General features: G+C 45.8%; 1 protein-coding gene across 7 annotated transcripts in view; it reads right to left on the bottom strand.

Annotated features, from left to right (window-relative positions):
• Positions 1-3,970, bottom strand: part of EPB41L3 (erythrocyte membrane protein band 4.1 like 3) — a 195,215-nt gene extending 191,245 nt beyond the window's left edge. For 4 of the 7 annotated variants that reach the window (XM_065585275.1, XM_065585309.1, XM_065585310.1 and 1 more), the window contains exon 1: positions 3,624-3,970. The gene's annotated coding sequence lies outside the window, so the exon portion shown is untranslated. The remainder of the gene's footprint in view (positions 1-3,623) is intronic. The other 3 variants (XM_065585274.1, XM_065585277.1, XM_065585276.1) reach the window with 1 other exon arrangement.
• Between the last annotated feature and the right edge of the window lie 15,732 nt (positions 3,971-19,702).

The raw sequence follows: 19,702 nt of genomic DNA, 5'->3' as shown, positions 1-19,702 counted from the left end.
TCTTCCTAGACTATTAGTAAGACAAAGGCTGTCTCAAATGACAGAGGCAGTGTTGATTTTCCTTAGATTTAAAATGCAATCTGATTTCATCTCTAATTTAGAGGTCATGATAATTTGTGCATTCTCAATATATCCATTCTTCAAATAGGTACTGCCACTAGTAAACAAACCAAAAATACCCCCCTCCACCTAAATGCATCACCCATCTCTATACTCTCTTTAGAGAATCAGTTTTAGTTTTAGAAGCATCAATCTAAAAATGTCAGTTCTGTGTGCAGCATTTCCATTCCAAGTACAAGAACGCCGCACATCAGATTGAAAGATTCCTTTTTAAGGTCATTCCATGTTCCAGTAAGTTTGTTATGAAGTTCTGGAATGACAGATAAGGTTATGTTAGATAACAAAGTGCCTTCATAAGCTTGTCCTAGGCAGCAGTGTGCAGCCAATGTTCGAACAAGGGGCTCCGACAAAATTTTCCCTCTTAGAGTCTGTAATAAATCTCATGCTGGAGGATATGTTGTTGCAGTAAGGATGGGGGAAGGTTGTGGAAATCAATTAATCTGTTTTCCTATGTTCCTCTCACAATTACAACCAAGGGAAAATAAGACCATTTGGCAAACAACCTTATATTAAGTGCATTTGCTGGAAGTGGTCATACTTCGTTCCTGAAAAAAAATAATGGAATGCACAGTATTTATAGAAGAGTGCAGGGCTCAGCTTGTGTGATCTCACATCGGAATGCCAGTGGGAAGTCGGAGGAAAAAGGGGAACATTCCATTGAAAAATGTTCTTAAAACACCTGATATTTGCATTCTGATAAAAAAGTTTGTTCTACAGAAGTACTTTAAAAAAAACATTACAAAACCAAAAAGTTTTGCATGTTAAAAAATCTCAATGCTAGAGTGGGCATCATTTTCAAATCAAGAGCAGCAATGCCTGAGCTAAAGTATCCATACAATAGTAGAGAGGGACTATACATGAAGAGGAGTTAATCATACATTGGAAGTATATGGTATTTGTATTACTATGAAAGACGCATGTATCTGATCAAAAGGATGAGCAAATGTTAGAGTTTTCATGTATCAGAAATGGAAGCTGACCCATAATCAACTTAAAAAAAAAAAAGGCTAGGGCTTTCCTTTAAAAAAAAAAATACAGACTATTACCACTTGCATTAGGAGAGTAGCCCCAACTCCACAGAGATACATAGTGGCATCTAGGGATTCTTTTTCCATTATGCTGCCAGAGGCAAAAGCTTGCCACCAGACACAAATGCCAATATCAGGTGTTAAAATAGCCCTTACAAATCAAATAACTGTGGAAAAGCATTTTGAATAACACTTGAGTCCTATTCTGTCAGGAAAAGTTAGAAAAATGGCTTCCCAATGCTGAACTGTACACAAAATGCAGAGTTCTAAATGCTCAAATTATTGTATTGAGTCCTACAATATCTTTCACAACTCACATGTCTTTCAAAATGCTTCTAAAAATCAGCACTGTCCCTAAAAACTATTCCTGACACAGTGGAAGTGAAGATTTTTAGAATCATGTTGTTCATTCTATTTATCCATTCATATTCCTATGTATGTATCTTATTTTCATGTTAGGACATTTCCAATATTTATAGCGGGTAATTAGAATTTAACATGGAATATAAATAATATATTTTGTAAGAAAAATAGCAGAGAAATAGGCAAAACAAAAATCAGTAAGTACATAGCTTTCAGCTAATCCTGAAGACTGCATCCACTCTGCCAGTTTAACCCACAAAGCTTGCAGCTCATTAGGAAATGCAACTTTTGTAGTCTTCTCAAAAGCTGAGGTCCTCCAAATTAGCTTAAATATGCAATAAATAAATAACTTTTTAGACAATAATTTAAAATTGTGTTCCTTATAGCACCTTGTAGTCCTGGGTCCAAGTCACCTGTACAATGTGGGCTCTTTTTTATCAGTCAAGAAGAATGCATGTGGTAATATCAGCATCATGCACTCAGACAATGAATTGTTTGTATAATGCTGCTAAAACCTCCAGCAAGCTCCCGTCACTGACAAAACCCACCTTGACTCTGCTGACTCAGTGTTTAACTTTGTACTCTGATCTCTGCTAGTCATCAGTGCGCTACAACCTCCCGCCTGTGGCTATTTAAGGCTCGCTGTGTGTCTGGAAACGACAACTTTCAGCAGATTCCCAGCCCTTCCCTTTAAACGCATCTGAACGACCCGCGCCTCCTTTTAACCACAATGAAATGAAACCGCCCAGCCACTAATAGCTCGATAAGTTTCATCGTCTCAGCAATGCGCTCGGACAATCAGCAAGTCCATTACTTTAGGCAACGTGCCCAGTAAGGTCACAGAACCCCTACAAGATCGTTGTCTTCCCAAGGAGGAAAGAGCACAAACGCTCTTGAAAACAAGTCCGATCCCAAAGCGATTTTACTAAAGAAGAACGTTAATTGCTGCTGAGTTTACGGAGAGAACGTTTAGCACACCCCCCCCCCCCTCCAGCCACCCTATGCTAATAATAGCTGGAGATGTAAATAGCCACCTACAATCCCCTACATTATATCCATTAAAGCCTTCCATGGTTCCTTCAATTAGGATACATTATATAAACGGGGGAGCGGCATTCCCCAGAGCCAAGGGATTTTAAAGACTCTTACAGCAGTAGACAGTTGCTGAATAAGGTTTCCCCACCGTACAGCCATGACTGGCAGCATGCAGAACGCTACAGCCTAATCTTCTGCAAAGAATCAGAGCCTTCAAAATAAGAGCTCACAAGCTTCCAGAGCAGGATCTTGGGAGCAATGAAGTCAATGACCAAACAAACTACCACTGGCTCCACTGGAGCAAACTTGCGCTTGGTTGGAGGAGCTGGCCCATGGTGGGCTTCAGTGGGAGCAGGATCGGGACCCTCTCACCTTTGCGCTTTGGAAGCGGAGAAAGGAGTCAAAGAGGGGAAGGAGGATCGCGCTCCGCGCCCGTCGCTCCCCGCAGCAGCTGACAGCATTGGAGAGAAGCAGACAGCAGGCGCGCTTGCAGCTCAACTCCTACTGATAGTGAAGAGACAAGCCCCAAAGCAACTCGAAACTACATATTAGCGGGGGAGCGAGAGAAAAGCCTGGGTTTGCACAGAAGGGAAAATCAAAGCAATGAAGTCAGCCGGCTGCTGAAAGCTGCCAGTTAACCGCTCAGAGCCCAGCTTAGAGGATCACACAGCTCCTGCAGCCCCGTGCCCGAGAGAAGACGCGCTTCGCAGAGCCGCTCTGCTGCATGTCAGCCCGTTGCCACTGCAGTCTAGTGTGCGTGAGATTTTATACCCGCTCCGAGCAGCTGTTTTAACCTATGGCTCCGCAGGCACAGGGCAACGCACGGGCAGATATTTCCATGGGCAGGGATGAAGTCCGCGCCTGGCATCCCCCCAGCTGAACAGACTGGGAAAGGCAGGCAGGCAGGGAAGCAGAAGCAGCCGATGTCCACCAGCCTTTCCCGCTGACCTCAAGCCAAGGACAGCAGAGCGGTTCCTTCTGCGCATCGTTATCCGGCGCTGGCCGGGGCGTGCAGAAACAACAGGGGCTCAGCAGGGCAAGGAGCAGGCGAAGGGGGAAGAAACTGAGGCACCTCACCTGAGCCCTCCGAGGGAAAAGCTCCTCCGGACGATGCGCCCCTTTCTCCAGGACACGGGCACAGGGGAGCCCCGGCTGCAGCTCAGCACCCGGGAGGAGGCGCGCGCGCTCTCCCGCCGACCCCAGCTGCTTTGACGCGCTCTGCACCCAACGCGGCGGGAGCCGGAGAGAGTCGAGCTGCGGCGGCACCAACTTCCCACCTGCAGCGCTCGCCGGGCTGAAAGTCAGCCCCGCCCGAGCCCGTCACGCCGGCCCCGCCCCGCTCGCCCACCGCGCCTCCCCATTGGTGCGCCCTCCGCTCCCAGCCCTCCCTCCCTGCTGTGCGCAGCCCGCGCCCAACCTGTACTGCCACCGCTCTCTGCAGCAGAGGTGTTGGGATGTGGGTGAGCGCGGGCTTCGGGGAATTGCTGCTTGTATGACTCACGGCTCTGCCCAGGCAGCCAAAGAGGAATGAATTTGCAAACATGGATGGGATGGGATGGGGAGAGGGTTTGGACAGAGGGTCCTGATCTCATTTACACTGGTGTAATCCTGAGGCGCTGTTCTGCATTTACACCCAAGTGCAGAGCCCATGCTAGCCCATTGGGGACCCTAAGCAGGAATATTTTGGAGGACCCTCCCCTGCACACAACACATACTAAATTAATAGGGGGGGGGGCCTCTGGAGCTGCTTGGGGCCCTGACCAATTGCACACTCTGTTTAAGAAGCCTAATGCCAGCTCTCCTCATGTGAAATCAGAATCTAGTTCCAGGCTGCTCAGAACTTTACAGCTCTGAGGATACTTAGACTAATTGTATCATATCAGGAAAATGATGGGGACACTTCCCCACACTCCTCCCATCCCTTTTCTCATTTCTTGGTGATAATGTTCTGGAGTAGAGTGGCCAGGCCTGTTTTAATCTGATTGACTAGACAGGCCCTTCTAGAAAAATCATATTAGAGGACTGGAGGCTGTATAAACTTCACCTCCCACACCTTTCTAGAAATTGTAAAAGATATGCATGAAAATGCAGTGACAGACTTCCAGGCATCATTTTTCTCTCTACAAGGAGTAGAAAACAAAGGGAAAACAATACCAGAGCTATTGCATCATCTAGTGCTATCTTCCTCAGCTAAGCATGTTAGGGACCAATCTCAGCAGTAATGATAGAAATGATCTGATCTTGGCCTCTGCAGCATAACATAAAATAGTTTAATACAATTAGTAATGTTGTAGAGAGAGAATAATGATTCATGCAGTAAACAGGGATCCAGTAATTGACCCAGGGAAGTCACCTTTCAACTGTTAATCGGGAGGACTGGTGCTATGTAACTGGGCCTTGTATTTAGTGGGAAAATGTATGGCTTGAAAACCCCAGCTTTTCCCCCCTCCCCCTCCCTCAGCAGTCCTGCTTAAGCCCTTCTTTTGTCCAAATTATGGGTAGTCCCAGGTGCATAAAAGCACTTTGAGATTAGGAGGAGAAGGATAAATGGAAGAGGTCAGGGAGAGAAAAGAGGACACAACTGTAGCCATGCAGCCCTTGAGTCTGAGGGCAGCTTATGGTCCACAAATATATGTTAAAAAACCCTAACCAAACAAAAACCCTTACTATATTCTGCAGCAATCACCCAGAACATGAAGTCATTCTAATGTTCTGGATCAGTAATAATGTAGCTCCCTAAGATCTAAATTGTTCCTCACTCTACAGAGGTGCATGAGGTAGGGGAATAGTCACAAGTCACTTCCTCCGCTCTGGTCAAAATGAGAATCATTGCATTCATGAAGCACAAGGATGGTGCAGTGCCTGTGTCCATGGTGGTACTAGCCTCTTAAAGGGGTAGAGGCAATGCCTTCCACCTTCCCTCATGGAGCACCCACTTTCAGAGTTTGTAGCAGCAGGTGCACTCTAGCTCCTGGAAGCATTAGGTCTGTCTCAGGTATGCCTACAAAAGCTCCTGCTGCAGCTTTGGCTTTTAATTCCCCTATGCACATGTATGGACTCGCCCCTGCAGCGCCTCCTGCAGGTCATCCATGGGAATTAGCTCTTCAGCCATTGGAGCACCCCCTGCAGGCTGGTGATCCACCTTACAGCTGATCCCCATGTCCCTCTCAGGCCCCCAGTGCCTCTTTCTCTGGGTTGCTACCCCCCTGGCAGTACCCCCACACTCTGGGTCTCCCCTCCCAGGGGAACCCCCACCCTCTATCCCCACTTCACCTCAATCTTGGCTACTGCCCAGTCTCCATTCAGCCCCCATTCACTGGGGCAGACTGCAGTATGAGCCACTCATCACAGGCAAAGGTGTTTGGACCTGCTGCTTCTGCCTATCCATGGGCTACCTCCTGCAACCCAAGTGCCCCATTGGCATTACCCTAGGCCTGCAACCTGGGGCATTCCTAGGCTAGAGCTCCCCAGCTCCCTTGGTCTTTCCCTATCCCTGCTCCATTCTGGGCACTTGGTTAAGCTCCCAGAGGGAGACTGCTGAGCTCCTGGCTCCCTGCCTTTTTATACAGGCCAGCTGTGGCCTGACTGGGGTGTGGCCCAGCTGCGGCCGCTTCCCCAATCAGCCCAGCATTTAGAGCTGAAGCCTTCTCCAGGGCTGCTTTCAAGCTCTTCCAGGCAGGAGCAGTATCCACCCCACTACACCCTACAACAGAGGCTGTTGCTTAAAACTATATGTAACTCTAAGATGCAGAGAATGTATATGCTGGAGATCATTGTATAGGGAAGGGTAGCTAGCCAAGTACCAGCAGCAAAGACTTAGGAACCATTGCTCTATAGGGCAAGACTGTTTAATGATAAGCTAAGAAAGATGTTCTTAGGCTGGCTCAGCCAGGTTATCTTGGTCTCAAATGTAGTTATATGTCAAGAAAGGCTGCTGGTTGTCTGCATTTTTTTTTCCTAGGCAGGAAACATCCCAGATTAGAGTCTGATATAATGGATTAAGATGAGCCAGAGAGAAAGAATTTAGTAAATAGCTGGGTAATAGCAATGCCTTCATTCTTTCTATTGCTTGGTAGAATTTACATGGAAACTAATGTTACAGTTCTACACTGGGATGCACAAACATGGACACTTGTGTGTATATGTAGGGGCCAGTAAAATCAATAGGTCTCTGCAGAAGGTCTTAGCAGCAGGACTGGGACCTAAGAGAATAGACCAGTTTAAATTCCCAGACTGAGGTCAGGCATAGGTTCTCAGATACTGTGATGAGCCAGGTATAAATATCTAGATGAGATTAATGTGCATGATTTTTAAAGTCAGTTTGCATTTCCTTTCTGATTACCAGCCAACTGGCTGGTTGGTGGCTTTGGTGTCCCATTTGGCTGAACAATAGGATTTTTCTTTTCCTCAGCTGCTTCATAGTAGACAGAAACCAGAATAAGCACAGGTAGCCTTCAGGTACTATGACACACACCAGCCGTATTGAGAGAGACAGGGGAGCCTACAACAGATTAGAGAACTAGACCCAGGTCTTCTACTGGCATAAATCAGCCTTGCCCTATTAGATTAAACACAGCTGTGCAGATTTACACTAGTTTTCAGTGGGGAGGACGTGGCAGTACATCAGAGTAGCAGGAGCAGTTTAGGCCTGTGGTAAAGGAAGTGGCCAGGGGCCTTTAACTGGGAAGATCTGAAAGAATCAAGAAAACTGTTGTACAGAGGAGACTAGAAGCAGAAAGAGGGCTATCAGGGAAAGCAGTTGTTATGTAAGTACTATTAGGAGAAGCTGGCTTTAGGGAATTGCAGGGCAATAGTCTGATAAAATTTACTGGAAAAAAGGCTGACTCATGCTGGTGTGGGAAAAAGGCCTCTGCTAGTCACAGTTGTGGAGGCATTAAAGGCCCTAATAGTGAGGAGTTCTAAAAATATTCATTGGAATGGTCAGGATGCTTGCTAAGAGAAATCTGACTTTTTGTGCTTTAGTTTTGCCAAGACATTGTACTCTTCAGGAACTGAGTGTATTTAAGGGCAGGTTTAAAAAAAAAAATTCACCAGTAACAGTGTGGCACCCACCTCTCACAAGGGTCTATTCTGGACAGGTGGGCCTGCAGTCTTCAAATAGTCCTGGCCCTGATACTGGACCATACCCCCAGAGCTTCCTCCCTGGAGGCAATGGTTCTGCCCTCCTGATCTACTCTGGCCTCAACTCTCCAGTTGGGCCACTAAGTAGTTCAGTTGTGGGGTTTAAATCACTGTCCAATTGTAAGCCAGTTCCCCAGTGGCCTCTGGGGGACCCAGGCCCACCCACTACTGCAGGTCCCAGCCCGGGAACCCTAAGAATGACAGCTACACACCACCATGTTCCTTTAACAAAACTGGCTTCAGTTCTCTGGGCCACTTTCCCAATGCTTCACCCTTACTCAGGGCTCACCTAAATTCAGGCCCAGCAGCCAGCTAGGAGTTCTCTCTCACTCCCTGCCAGTACTGAGCTATCCATGGTGCTGCAGTTCCATTTCTATTCTTCTAGCTCTAGCAAGGAACTGACTGTTTCTTGTGCTGCAGCTCCTTTTATATGGCCCTTCTGGGCCCTCATTGGCTACTCCCTGCAGCCATTGTAGGCTGCTTGGAGGACTCCTCTACTGCTGCTTTCCTGGGACAAGTGTGGCAGGATACTGAGGCGTCCAGCAAGGAGCCTCTGGGCCTAGTCCACCCCATCGCATCACCCTATTCTAGCATTCCAGACAAGTCTTTCCAACGAATGGTCCAGTTGGTAGATATTTAATACATATTTACATAATAGATTGTAATTGATCTGAAACCATTTTAATATGTATTGTTTAGTATGAACACATTATAAGGCTGGAATGTGTTTCTAAAATAAAAAATTTCACAAAAATACTACATTAAAGTATCGTCAATATGATCTACACTAACTTAGCAAGGCATCCTGTAGTAATGTTTGATATGAAGGAGAGAGCTTGTGACAGGAAGGGCATTCATGCTGTTTGTGATGTAAACCCCCAAAAGCCATGCAGAATGTGATATCTTAAGCACAATGCGGTGCATGAAAGGAGGTATTTACAACATAACTCTACAAGGCCATTTATACTAGAAAAGGGTGTTATCTGACAGTTGAAAATTGCAGCCAAGCATCACTTATTCCTGCAGTGGTTTGGTGTGTCCACAGTGAGTCGTTCTGGTTTGGGTAAATAAATCCACTGAAATGTCTGTTCGTGGCACTTCAGCCAACTATGGCTACATTAGTATATTAAAGCACTTATCCCACAGTTCTCTGCACAGTTCCCCAGAACTTGGATGAATACATTTTGTTATAGTAAATTCAAAAGGTACATTATATATTGTTCCTTTTGACCCAAGGAGGTAGCTGATATTTGGGGTCTTGTGGGTTATTTCCATTAGGAGCAGAAATTGATGATAGCCAAGTATAAGGCAAGTCTGTTTATTTATAAAGATACACAAAGCTCTGTTTCCCTTTACATAATAGGATCAAGTGACAAGGGAGTTTTCTTCCTCCCAACTCTAAGCTTTTTTCCCCAGCCAGAACTTTGCTGAAAAAGCTCTGTTGGCTTTTGCTCAGGTCCACACTTCCAGTGCTTCTCTTGCTGTCTCCTGGGTGTTTCAGCCATCCTAGCTGTTTCTGACTCAGATCCACACAGCTCCACCCAAATCAATCCCCCACTCTCAGTAGGGACATTTAGCTGTTCCTTCAGTTGGCCTGAATAAGCAGCATCTATCACACCAATAGCCTCAACAAGATCTGACTAAGCATCAATTAAAGACATGCTTGCTGGGAGCCACCCAACCTCCATCATATAATTACACACAAAAAACTACGTAGAAGAACATCAAGAGTATGTCTACACAGCTTCTGGGAGCGTGCTTCCCAGGAAAGGTAGACAGACATGCACTAGCTCTACTCGAGCTAGTATGCTAAAATGTGGCTGTAACAGCATAGGTGGCAGCATGAGCTAACCCACCTAAGTATTGTCAGCAATCAGAGCTTGCAGCAAATCCAGTCTCCAAGCAGCCCAATGACTACAACTGGCCAGTAGCAGGTTGCCTGATTGGCAGGAAGAGTCAGCAGACCAGTTCTTAAGCCCAGCAGCAGTTTGGGGGCTGCTCAAAGCATTTGCCCAGGATCGTGATAGCTTCTGTGCTTGCTTGGTCCTAGTCCTGTCCCTGCTTTGAACCCAGCCTTACCTGTGCCATGCCTTGCTCTAGGTAACCCAAGTCTGAACCTGGGCTCTATTCCTGGCTACTGACTCCTGCTCTTAGCACTAGGCATAACTGCCCATGTCCTGACAGTTTGATCAGCCCTAAAACAATCAACCATAAAGGAACTAGAGCTGACATGGTGACCAGAGATCCCTACAAAGGTCCAATATCTCTGTGATGGAGAAAGTGGGAGCCCTATAGATCTTGCGAGGCTAGGTTGCCACCCTCCAGGTGCAGAATGCAGTCCTGCAAGCTTAAATTGCATGACCTTCAGCTCTGACTGCAGTTCCACATGAGCCCAAGCTTTCCCTGCCTGACAAGTTTGATGGTGATTATGACAAATTTCATGGGTTCCTAAATCAGGTCAGCTCTCATTTTTGCTATGCCTGCAATCCCAAATGGGATAAGTTACTGGGGAGGCCCTGATTTGGCATTTCTGCACCTGGTAAAATCATGCCTGATTCTGGGACAATTTGAGAACTTTGTTCAAGCAATGGTGGTGATCTTCAATGACCCAAGTTACTAGTATATGGCGAAAGCCATGCTTCAGGTGTTGTGTCAGGGACGATGGCCAGTTGCTAAATATGCAGTGGAGTTCTGACATTTGGTAGAAGACCTGAATGGAACAAGGCTGCCCAGCATTATTTCCAACTTGGCCTAAATGATGATAGTAATGATGAACTGGAGGGGTGGAATCACTGACCAGCATGGATGCCTTAGTCAACCTAGGAATCAAGATCAACAACTGCCTGACCAAACACTGTGAAGAAAAAATTGGTCCTCCTGACTTCCACCAGCCCTGCCAGTTCCATTGCCGCTCCTCCCCAGCAGTCCACACCAACACTTGTCCACCAGTACCCTGCTTATGGCCAATCAGCATCCGACACATCTCCAACTTCATCTCTGGCTCTGGCACTCTGCTATGCCTGATACCACTCTAGAAGTGCTGGTGGACTAGGATGCCTCAGGCAGTTTAATGGATCTGGAGTTCACCTGAGCACACAGGACTCTCATCCAGTGTAAGGACCCTGCCCTGAGTTAGTGGATTCTATAGAAGAGTCACTTGTCTCACTGGGACCAGTCACCCACCAGATGGCTCCCTTAGAGATAACTACCCATTGAGGCCACTGAGGCCTTCCAATTTGGGCTAATTCATGCACCACATTCACTGCTTTGCCTTAGCATTGGCTAGCTCATTGCCCACAACACATACATCTACTGGCAATCAGCCATGACATGCTTTGACTCCTGTCTTGCCAACAATCCTGTTTTCTTGAAAGCTGACTGGGGCCCAACAACCTTTTATAGCTTATTAGGTACTCCAAAGAATTCAGAGAAGTGAAAAGGATCCAAAGGCAACCCAAGCAACTCCCACAAACCTCCCCAACATCCCCAGGGATTTCTGTTAAATATCAACACAATGCTGATGTGTTTGCCAAAAGAAAGCTGATACCCTACTGCCCTATCAACCTCCAGCTGGAAGCAGAGGTTTTCTTCAGGTGTATTTACTCCCTTTCAGAACTTCAGGCCCTCCAGAGCTAACCAACAGAAAGGGTTCATTTGCCCCTCTATGTCCCCAGTGGGGGCCCTGGTCATCTTCATGGTGAAGAAAGGTGGATCCCTCTGGCCTTGTGTGTACTACTGAGCTCTGAACAAGATTGCAGTCTGAAACGGTTACCTCTTACCACATATTAATGAGCTGTTTGAAAGACTCCGCTGACAAGATCTTCACAAAGTTGGACCTCCTTGGAGCTTATAACTGGGTGAGGGTTCAGGAAGGAGACAAATGGAAGACTGCCTTCCATACCCTATATGGCCACTTTGAGTTTTTGGTTTTGCCATTTGGGCAGTCCAACATCCTGGCAACCTTCCAGCATTTTATAAATGACATCTTCAGAATATGCTGGACCAATATGTAATCATTTACCTGAATGATTTCCTAATTTTCTCTGAAAGTCTAGCCCTCCACAATCATCATGTATGCTCTGATGTGGAGAAACTTCATCAAAACCACCTCTACCTGAAGTTCAAGGAATGTGGGTTTGATAAAGAAACAGTGGAATTCTTGCTACATCTTGTCTCACCCAATGGACTTAGCATGGACTGGTTCAAGGTGGTGGCAATTCCCACTGGCCCACACCCGAGGTGCAGAGATTCCTGTGGTTCACAAATGTCTACAGGCAATTTATTAAAGGATTCTCTAGCCCGATTGTACCCATAATCATGCTCATGCAAAAGGTGGCCCAGTTCTCCTTTTCCCTGGAGGCTCGTTTGGCATTTGATCAACTGAAGAGGGTATTCACCTCAGTACTCATCCTGATTCACCCTGATACTACTAAACAATTTGCAATTGAGGCCAATGTCATGAATTTTGCCATAGGTGCAGTATTGTTTCATGATGCAGGCCCCCACAATCAACTCCAGCCTGTGCCTTTTATTCTCAGAAGCTAACCCTGGCAGAAAAAAAATATTTGGGGCAAGGAGCTACCAGCTATCAAGGCAGCTTTTGAGGAGTGGCACCACCTCTGAAAAGGAGCCAGATTCCTAGTCCAAGTCCTGACAGACTACAAGAAACTGAATGTACCTATGGACTACTAGACACCTTAACCCTCCGCCATCATGCTCAAGGTATCCAACTTTGTAAATAGGATGTATCGTTGCACTCCATATGATTTTAAGAAAATATGCTAATGAGCATGAATATAATGTAACTGGCATATGCTTCATGCAAAAGGTCTCTTGTAACGTATCATTACAAAGCTTATAATCTACTGAGTGTGGTCATCCAATTTGTATAAATGTACCATTCTTGTATCTGAAACTAGAAATATGAAATATAACTGAGGTCCTACTGTAATTATGCAAAGTGTGGGCCATTAATGGTGGTTTGGAATCTTGATGGCTCCCATCAACTAGGACAATTGGTTGTAAATGGCTCTGTTTACTTGCAAGCCTTCCTGTGAGTCAGGCCAGGAATAATGAAGGCTTGGGGTCTCACAGGACATGTGACCATGTCACCTGGTACTGGAATCCATCTTAAACCTGGTGCTTTTCCATTTAGAAGGAGGTGTGGGGACCCAGAGAGACAAAAGATTCCTGCCTTGTGCCAAAGCTATATAAGAGGGTGGAACAGAACAAAGGAGCTGAAGTCATGAGAAATCCCCTAGCTACCACCTGAGTTGGAACAAGGACTGTACCAGGGGAAAGAATTGGGCCAAGACTAGGAAGGAGTCCAGTCTGTGAAAGAAGCTTATTGGAACATCTCTGAGGGTGAGATTTCATCTGTATTCAGTTTCCTAGGCTTAGACTTGCGTGTTTTGTTTTATTTTGCTTGGTAACTTACTTTGTTCTGTCTGTTATTACTTGGAACCACTTAAATTCTACTTGTTATACTTAATAAAACCACTTTTGTTTATTAATTAACCCAGAGTAAGCAATTAATATTTGGGGGAGCAAACAGCTGCGCATATCTCTCTATCAGTGTTATAGAGAGCGGACAATTTATGAGTTTACCCTGTGTAAGATTTATACAGAGCAAAACAGATTTATTTGGGGTTTGGATCACATTGGAAGCTGGGTGTCTGGGTGCTAGAGACAGGAGCACTTCTTAGCTGTTTTCAGTTAAGTCTGCAGCTTTTGGGGGACGTGGTTCAGACCTTGGGCTGTGTTTGCAGCAGGCTAGCATGTCTGGCTCAACAAGACAGGGTACTGAAGTCCCAAGCTGGCAGGGAAAATGGGTTCAGAGGTAGTCTCAGCACATCAAGTGGCAGTCCCATGGGGATCTCTGTGACTGAACCCGTCACAGGATGATTGACAGCAGTCTGACATTCTCCATCTGCTCCCTGATGCACATTTACTAACCCAGAACCACCAGACCTTGAACAATGTAGGTATCCAACCCAACTCAGAGTTCTGAAAGTTCAGAGTTCTCAGAACAGCCTTGTTGCAGTGTATGCACACCCTCTCCCCCTTTCAGGATGGGGCAGGGTTGTGACACCACTGCCGTTACAGTCTCCCCAACAGCCTTGAGGCCATAAACGGCCAGAGTCACTTCCAGCAGGCTTTGTGTTTGGGGCAGTGCAGCCTAGCAGCCAGTCAGTTACGGTGGCCCTTATGTTCAGAGCAGCATGGCCTAGTGGCCAGAGTTAATTCTGGTGGCCCTTGCATTCAGGGCTGCACGGCCTAGTGGCCTGGGTCAATTCCAGCAGCCCTTGCATACAGAACAGCGCGGTCTAGTGGCTAGAGTCAATACAACTGCCCTCGGGCACAGGGCAACGTGGCCTAGCAGCCAGGGTCCATATAATAGCCCTCTGGTACGAGGTAATGCAGCCCAATGGCCAGTGTCAATGTAGCAGCCTTCAGGTACAGGGCAGTATGACCTAATGGCCAGAGTCAATATCGCAGCCCCTAAGCGTGGGGCAGTGAGGCCCAATGGCCAGTATCTGGGGGAGGAGAAAGGGGCTGCCACCAGGGGGTGGTGGCGGCCCGGGTAGGGAGGCCACGGCCCACCCGACTCAACTGGGCCTTATCCCAGGGCCCTGACAGTGGCGGAGTGGTCCACCATTGGGTCAGCGGGGACTCCCACTGAAACATGCTGACCTCACTTGGGTGGGAGGTACCACTCACGCAACCCCCTTGGGTCACTTCCTACCGCATTTCCAGGCATTGTAGTCCATTGAGCATCGGGACTCTTGGGCTCCTCAAGCGCAGATGATTCCCTGCGGCTCCGTCGGCTGCAGCCCTCCGGTCTGGATCTCAGTCTCCAGTTCCCGCAGGCAAAGGCTGTGATGGCTCTTCGTCTGGATCCTCCACCCCAGGTCTTTCCCTGTCAGCCTAGAATGAGCTGGGCTACTCCCTTTTATACTGACGCAGTAGTTGAAGCATGCCCAGCACAGTCTGAGGAGAGGGACTTCTGCCGCCCATAGTGTGGGGTTAACTACCTCTTGTCCAGTGCGGGGTATGCACACCCCATCACAAGCCTCCTCTCTCAAGGGTTGTATTTATGTTCTGGAGGTACAACCTCGGCTTCAGGCATTGAAACTATGCCTCAATTTGCTATTTGCAGGCCATTTTGGCCAATTCAAGACTTTGAATCTAGTATCGAGGAGCTTCTATTGGCCAGTCCTACAAGCTTGCATCAAGAATTAGGTCCTGTGACCTCATACCAAGAAGCCAGAATCAAAAACACTAGGTGTCCTCCAGCCTCTGCCCATGCCTTGGCAGCTTTGGTCTATTATATCAATGGACTTCATTGTAGAACTGCCATACTCTTGGGGACACTCAATAATCCTGATTGGTGTTGACTTTCTAACAAAGATGGTGCACTTGATCCTGTGCCCTGCTGTTCCTACTGCATGGAAGGCTGCTCGGCTCTTCCTAGAAAAGATCTTCCACTCCCACGGTTACTGACAGGCATTGTCTGATGGGGATCCAAGTTTGTCTTCCGATTCTTGTAGAAATTTCTCAGACTCTTTAGCATCAAATCCCTCAACTCATCCACCCACTAATGGGAGATTAGACAGAGAGAGTCACTGCTCCAACAGTTGATGATCTTTGCTGCTTTCCAAGTTACCACGAGGACAACTGGCTCTTCCTGCTGGGCCAAATTCATAGATTCAACCCCTGTCTCAACCCAGAAGAGCCTGTTCTTTGCAAACTCCTGTTTGCACTTCCACTTCCAACCAGATTTACCCAGGAGTTCCTCAGTACCAGCTGCTGCAGATTTAGCCTCCCACCTACACTGGGAGCTCAGAGAACACTTGCAGTTTGCCAAAAAAGCCTTTATAAACACCATGCAAACCGAGACTATCAGGCTGGCCCCGGATCTGTCCGTAGAGAACAAGGTGTGGCTCTCTGCCCAGGACATTAAATCGAGCTGCCCATTCACTAAATTAGACTACCAATACATGGGCCCTTTCAAGATTTTAGAACAGGTAAAGCGCCAGTGGCCTTCAGGTTACAGCTGCCTGAATCCTTGAAGATCCACCCATCTTTCACATGTCACTTTTAAAGCCCTACACTGACAACCCAAACCACTCCAGTCTGCCACTGCCACTCATACAGTCCACAAGCAGGAAGAGTACCTGGCACACTGAATCCTTGACTCTCGGTAAATTAGGGGAAGGACCCAGTACCTGGTAGACTGGGAAGGCTACAATACAGATGAACGGCCTTGGGAACCAGTAGAGAACATCCACACTGCAGACCTATTGCTAAAGTTCTATTGGAAGTACCCCCAGAAACTGGTCCCTGAGGCAACCTCAGAGGGCAATACTGTCAGGAATCTGGGCCTGCAGAGCCAGTCTCTGAGCAGCCTAATGAGCACAGCTGGCCTGCAGTAGGCTGTCTGAGTGGCAACATTGCCTGATTTGGTGGGAAGAGTCAGCAGACCAGCTCTTAAGCCCAGAAGCTGTAGCAGTTTGTCAGCTGCTCAAAGTATTCACCCATGGCTGTAATAGCTCCTGCTCCTGTCTTGGACCCAACCCTGATCCTGCCTTCCCTCACTTCAAGTAACCCAGCTCTGACCCTCAGCTCCGATTCCTGGCTAGTGACTCTTTGTCCAACCACTAGGAGTGACTCCTGCTCTAAACACTAGGCATGACTGCCCACGTCCTAGTTTCTGAGATGTAAGTACCCTGGGGTCAGATGAGGTTGGACTTGGACACTTAGCCCAAGCTGGTGCCCGTGCCACTGCAACCACACTGATATTTTTAGTGTGCAAGCTTTAGCATAGCTAGTGTATGTCTGCCTTCACTTGGAAGTGCCCTCCCACCTGCTGTGTAGATGTACTTTAAGATTAGACTCTCAAGCACTCAATGTTAGGAAATGCTAGAATTAGGGTTGCCCCATTGTGTGTATACGTTGTGATATAGGCTTTAATTACATGATCATATACTTTTTTCTACAGGACCCTTGCATCATTCAGTGCACAAGACTGACAGTGCTCAATATGCAGTGTGTAGCCCCATGCCTTGTCTACTGCACACCATTCAAATAATCTGAATACAGGATTATTAATTTCGTAATTAACTTTTCTATGGAGCTCATCGCTGTAATATCTGAGTGCTTCACACACACTATTGTTTGCTTCACAAAGCCTCTATTAAGTGAGTGGATGGTATCTCCATTCCACATATGGGGAACAGATGCACAAAGAGATTAAGGTGAAATGTACAGTATGCACTAATTTTAGGTGCCCAATTTGAGACACCCAAGGACAGATTTTTTTGGAGTATTTAGCATTATAGAGTTTACATGTTGAATTCACAGCTCTCATTGACATCAGTTGCAGCTGTAAGTGCTCAGCATGACTGCAAGTCAGACCCCAAGATCTCCAGTTGAGCACCTAGAAAATGAAGAGCACACGATTAGTGACCATCTCTGAAAAGTTTGGTTTAAGTGATGTGCCTAGCATCACACACAAACTGTGTGGCAGAGGCAGGGGTAGAATCCAGTTTCCCAGGGCAGCATTCAACTACACTACCATCCTACTATCCTTTCCCCGCCCCCTTGCAATTCCCTGCCTCTTTCTCTATGTACCTTCCAACTTCTGCAACACATGAGACTGGTGTCCAACAGACAAATATCGGCTAACTGCTTGGGTCAAAAGAGGTACCTTGAAAGTTGTTTTGTAGAGGATAGTGCATGAACAGTCTGATCAGCCTTGGAGATGTGAGAGGCTTGAGCATGCTCAGTGAGGGTGAAATCTTTAGAGAGTTTAACTCTAGCAAGTCTCTACTGAGCATGTGGAAATGCTATTTTTCAGAGGCTTATAATTTCCCAAATTTGGATGCATTTTCACAGAAATAGCAAAAGGCACATCACTGCCACAAAGGCCACCCCCCTGCCAAATATCAAGTCCTTAGACAAAGCGTGGGGGCACTAGAGTGTCTCAAAGAATTGGTCAAATTTTTCTGTCATTGCAAAATATTGTATATTTTTCTACTCTTATTCTCAGAAACAGCTGGACTGATTTGGTTGAAACTTTCCAAAAACTATTCTGGCTGAAGCAGAGCTAGAATGGATAATTTCAACCCAAACACTTAGATTTTGAGAAAGTTATAAGCAACTGAAAAAGGTTCTTATAATGGGAAATGTCAGTCGACCTTTATAAGAGGTATGCTACCAGGCATCCCATAATACCAATATTACAGTTATGTTTTGCTAGTTTGGTTTGTAGTTCCAGTGGTTTAGTTCAGTGGCTGAATCCAGTTGGGGAGGTGATCATCTCACAGAAGTGAATGTCGATAACCCCCAGCATGGCAGGGAAGAAAGAATACAGAGGGAGTTTCATCCTTAATAATTGCTAAAGGAAAAGCTGGAGCATTGTGGGATTGCACTGGGAGGAATAGCTGCATCAATACAGTTGCAAATGCTGGATTTCTATTGTAGTAGCACTGAAACAGAATTAAACCAATATGAGCAAAGGCATTTTTGAGACTTTGTCAGAGATGGGGCAACCATAAGAGCACTAACAATTCATCTGCAATATTCACAGAATTTCTGCATGTGGACATAAAGGGCCTGATTCTTGACACTGGTGTAAATCTGGAATGACTGCAATGAAATCAATGTGGTTACAACAGTACAAAACCAGTATAAAATGAGATGAGAATCCGGACAAAATGTTTTGCCAGCATTAGAAGGCTTTAGAAATGATGTGGGCCACATCAGTACTATCTGACTGGCCTCATAAATCCAAACTTTTATGGACCCTTAATATTATTGGAACTGCACTAATGGATTTTTACTTTAATTGAATCTCAGTGTTTCATTTACAAACAAATTTGTCTTCAACAAAAGAGGGATATCACATTTACTGCACAAGAGTTTTCAGTAAAGAAAGTCCTTTCTCTATTCTCTAGGCTACAATCTCCACTAGGATAATAGCTGGTGATACTCATACCTGGCATTATCTGCCCCTTGATGCATAACATGGAGACCTGCCATTGCAGCACAAATCCTCTTTCCCTTACCCTGCAAATCTGCTCCTGGAAAAATTTGAATGCCTTAGATTAAAAAGCCATAGAAAGAAGTTTGTCTAAATCCTCTATTTTCAACTAGGGAGCCTTGCACTATGTTTGATAAATTTTAAGCAATAGTTGGTTAGAATTTTTCCAACCATCAGAGATTGCTTTTGAATCAAGGACCAGGATTATTTTAGATCAGACTTATCCAAAGCTATTATAATTTTTTGTAATGTCAAATGTGCCTGATGCTTTCCAAAAAACTGTTAGACAGGGTCCCTGGCTCAAGAATTTACAACCCAAGGCTTGATTCTATGCCCACTTAAGTCAATGTGGGTTTTGCCATTGATTGCCCTGCTTGCACTGGATTATAAAACTTGATAGCATTTTTCTTGTAAAACCCAAATAAGAATAAGCTATAAGGGAGGACCAACACTGATTAGTTTAATCTATTACCTGGCCCTGTTATGACGAAGTGTAGCGATTTCATCTCTCTCTCCCTCCCATACCCACCTCTGAAACAGAGTAGTTACTTTTATTCAAAAGTGTGTTTTTCAGATTTGCAGAAAGCACAAACACTACCTACAAAACATATATAAATTTTGTGCAAAGTTCATTTCAGTCTTGACAAGGAAACTGAGTGGATAATCTGATAGGTCTGTTGTAGCTCTGACTTCTGTGATTACATACTCGCATTATATGCTGCTTTATGTTCTAAAATCATACGCTATGTTTTCACCTAATGGAATGGAATTTTCCCCAATGTGGTTCTTTCACTGGGTCACAATGTTCTTTTTTTTTTCCCCCACGAGGCTATAAATTTCCATGAGAATGTCACTGTTCTAAAACATATAATTTCAGATTAGCAAAATGTACTGGAAATGCTTTAAATTTCTACAAAACTGGGGCCTCATCTTGTGATATGCTGAGGTCTCAACTTCCACAACTTGCCCC

Source organism: Chrysemys picta, chromosome 2 (assembly GCF_011386835.1).
Source record: "Chrysemys picta bellii isolate R12L10 chromosome 2, ASM1138683v2, whole genome shotgun sequence".
NCBI classification, from domain to species: Eukaryota; Metazoa; Chordata; order Testudines; family Emydidae; genus Chrysemys; species Chrysemys picta.
Note: the sequence above shows the minus strand (reverse complement) of the source record. Positions and strands in the feature narration are given on the sequence as shown.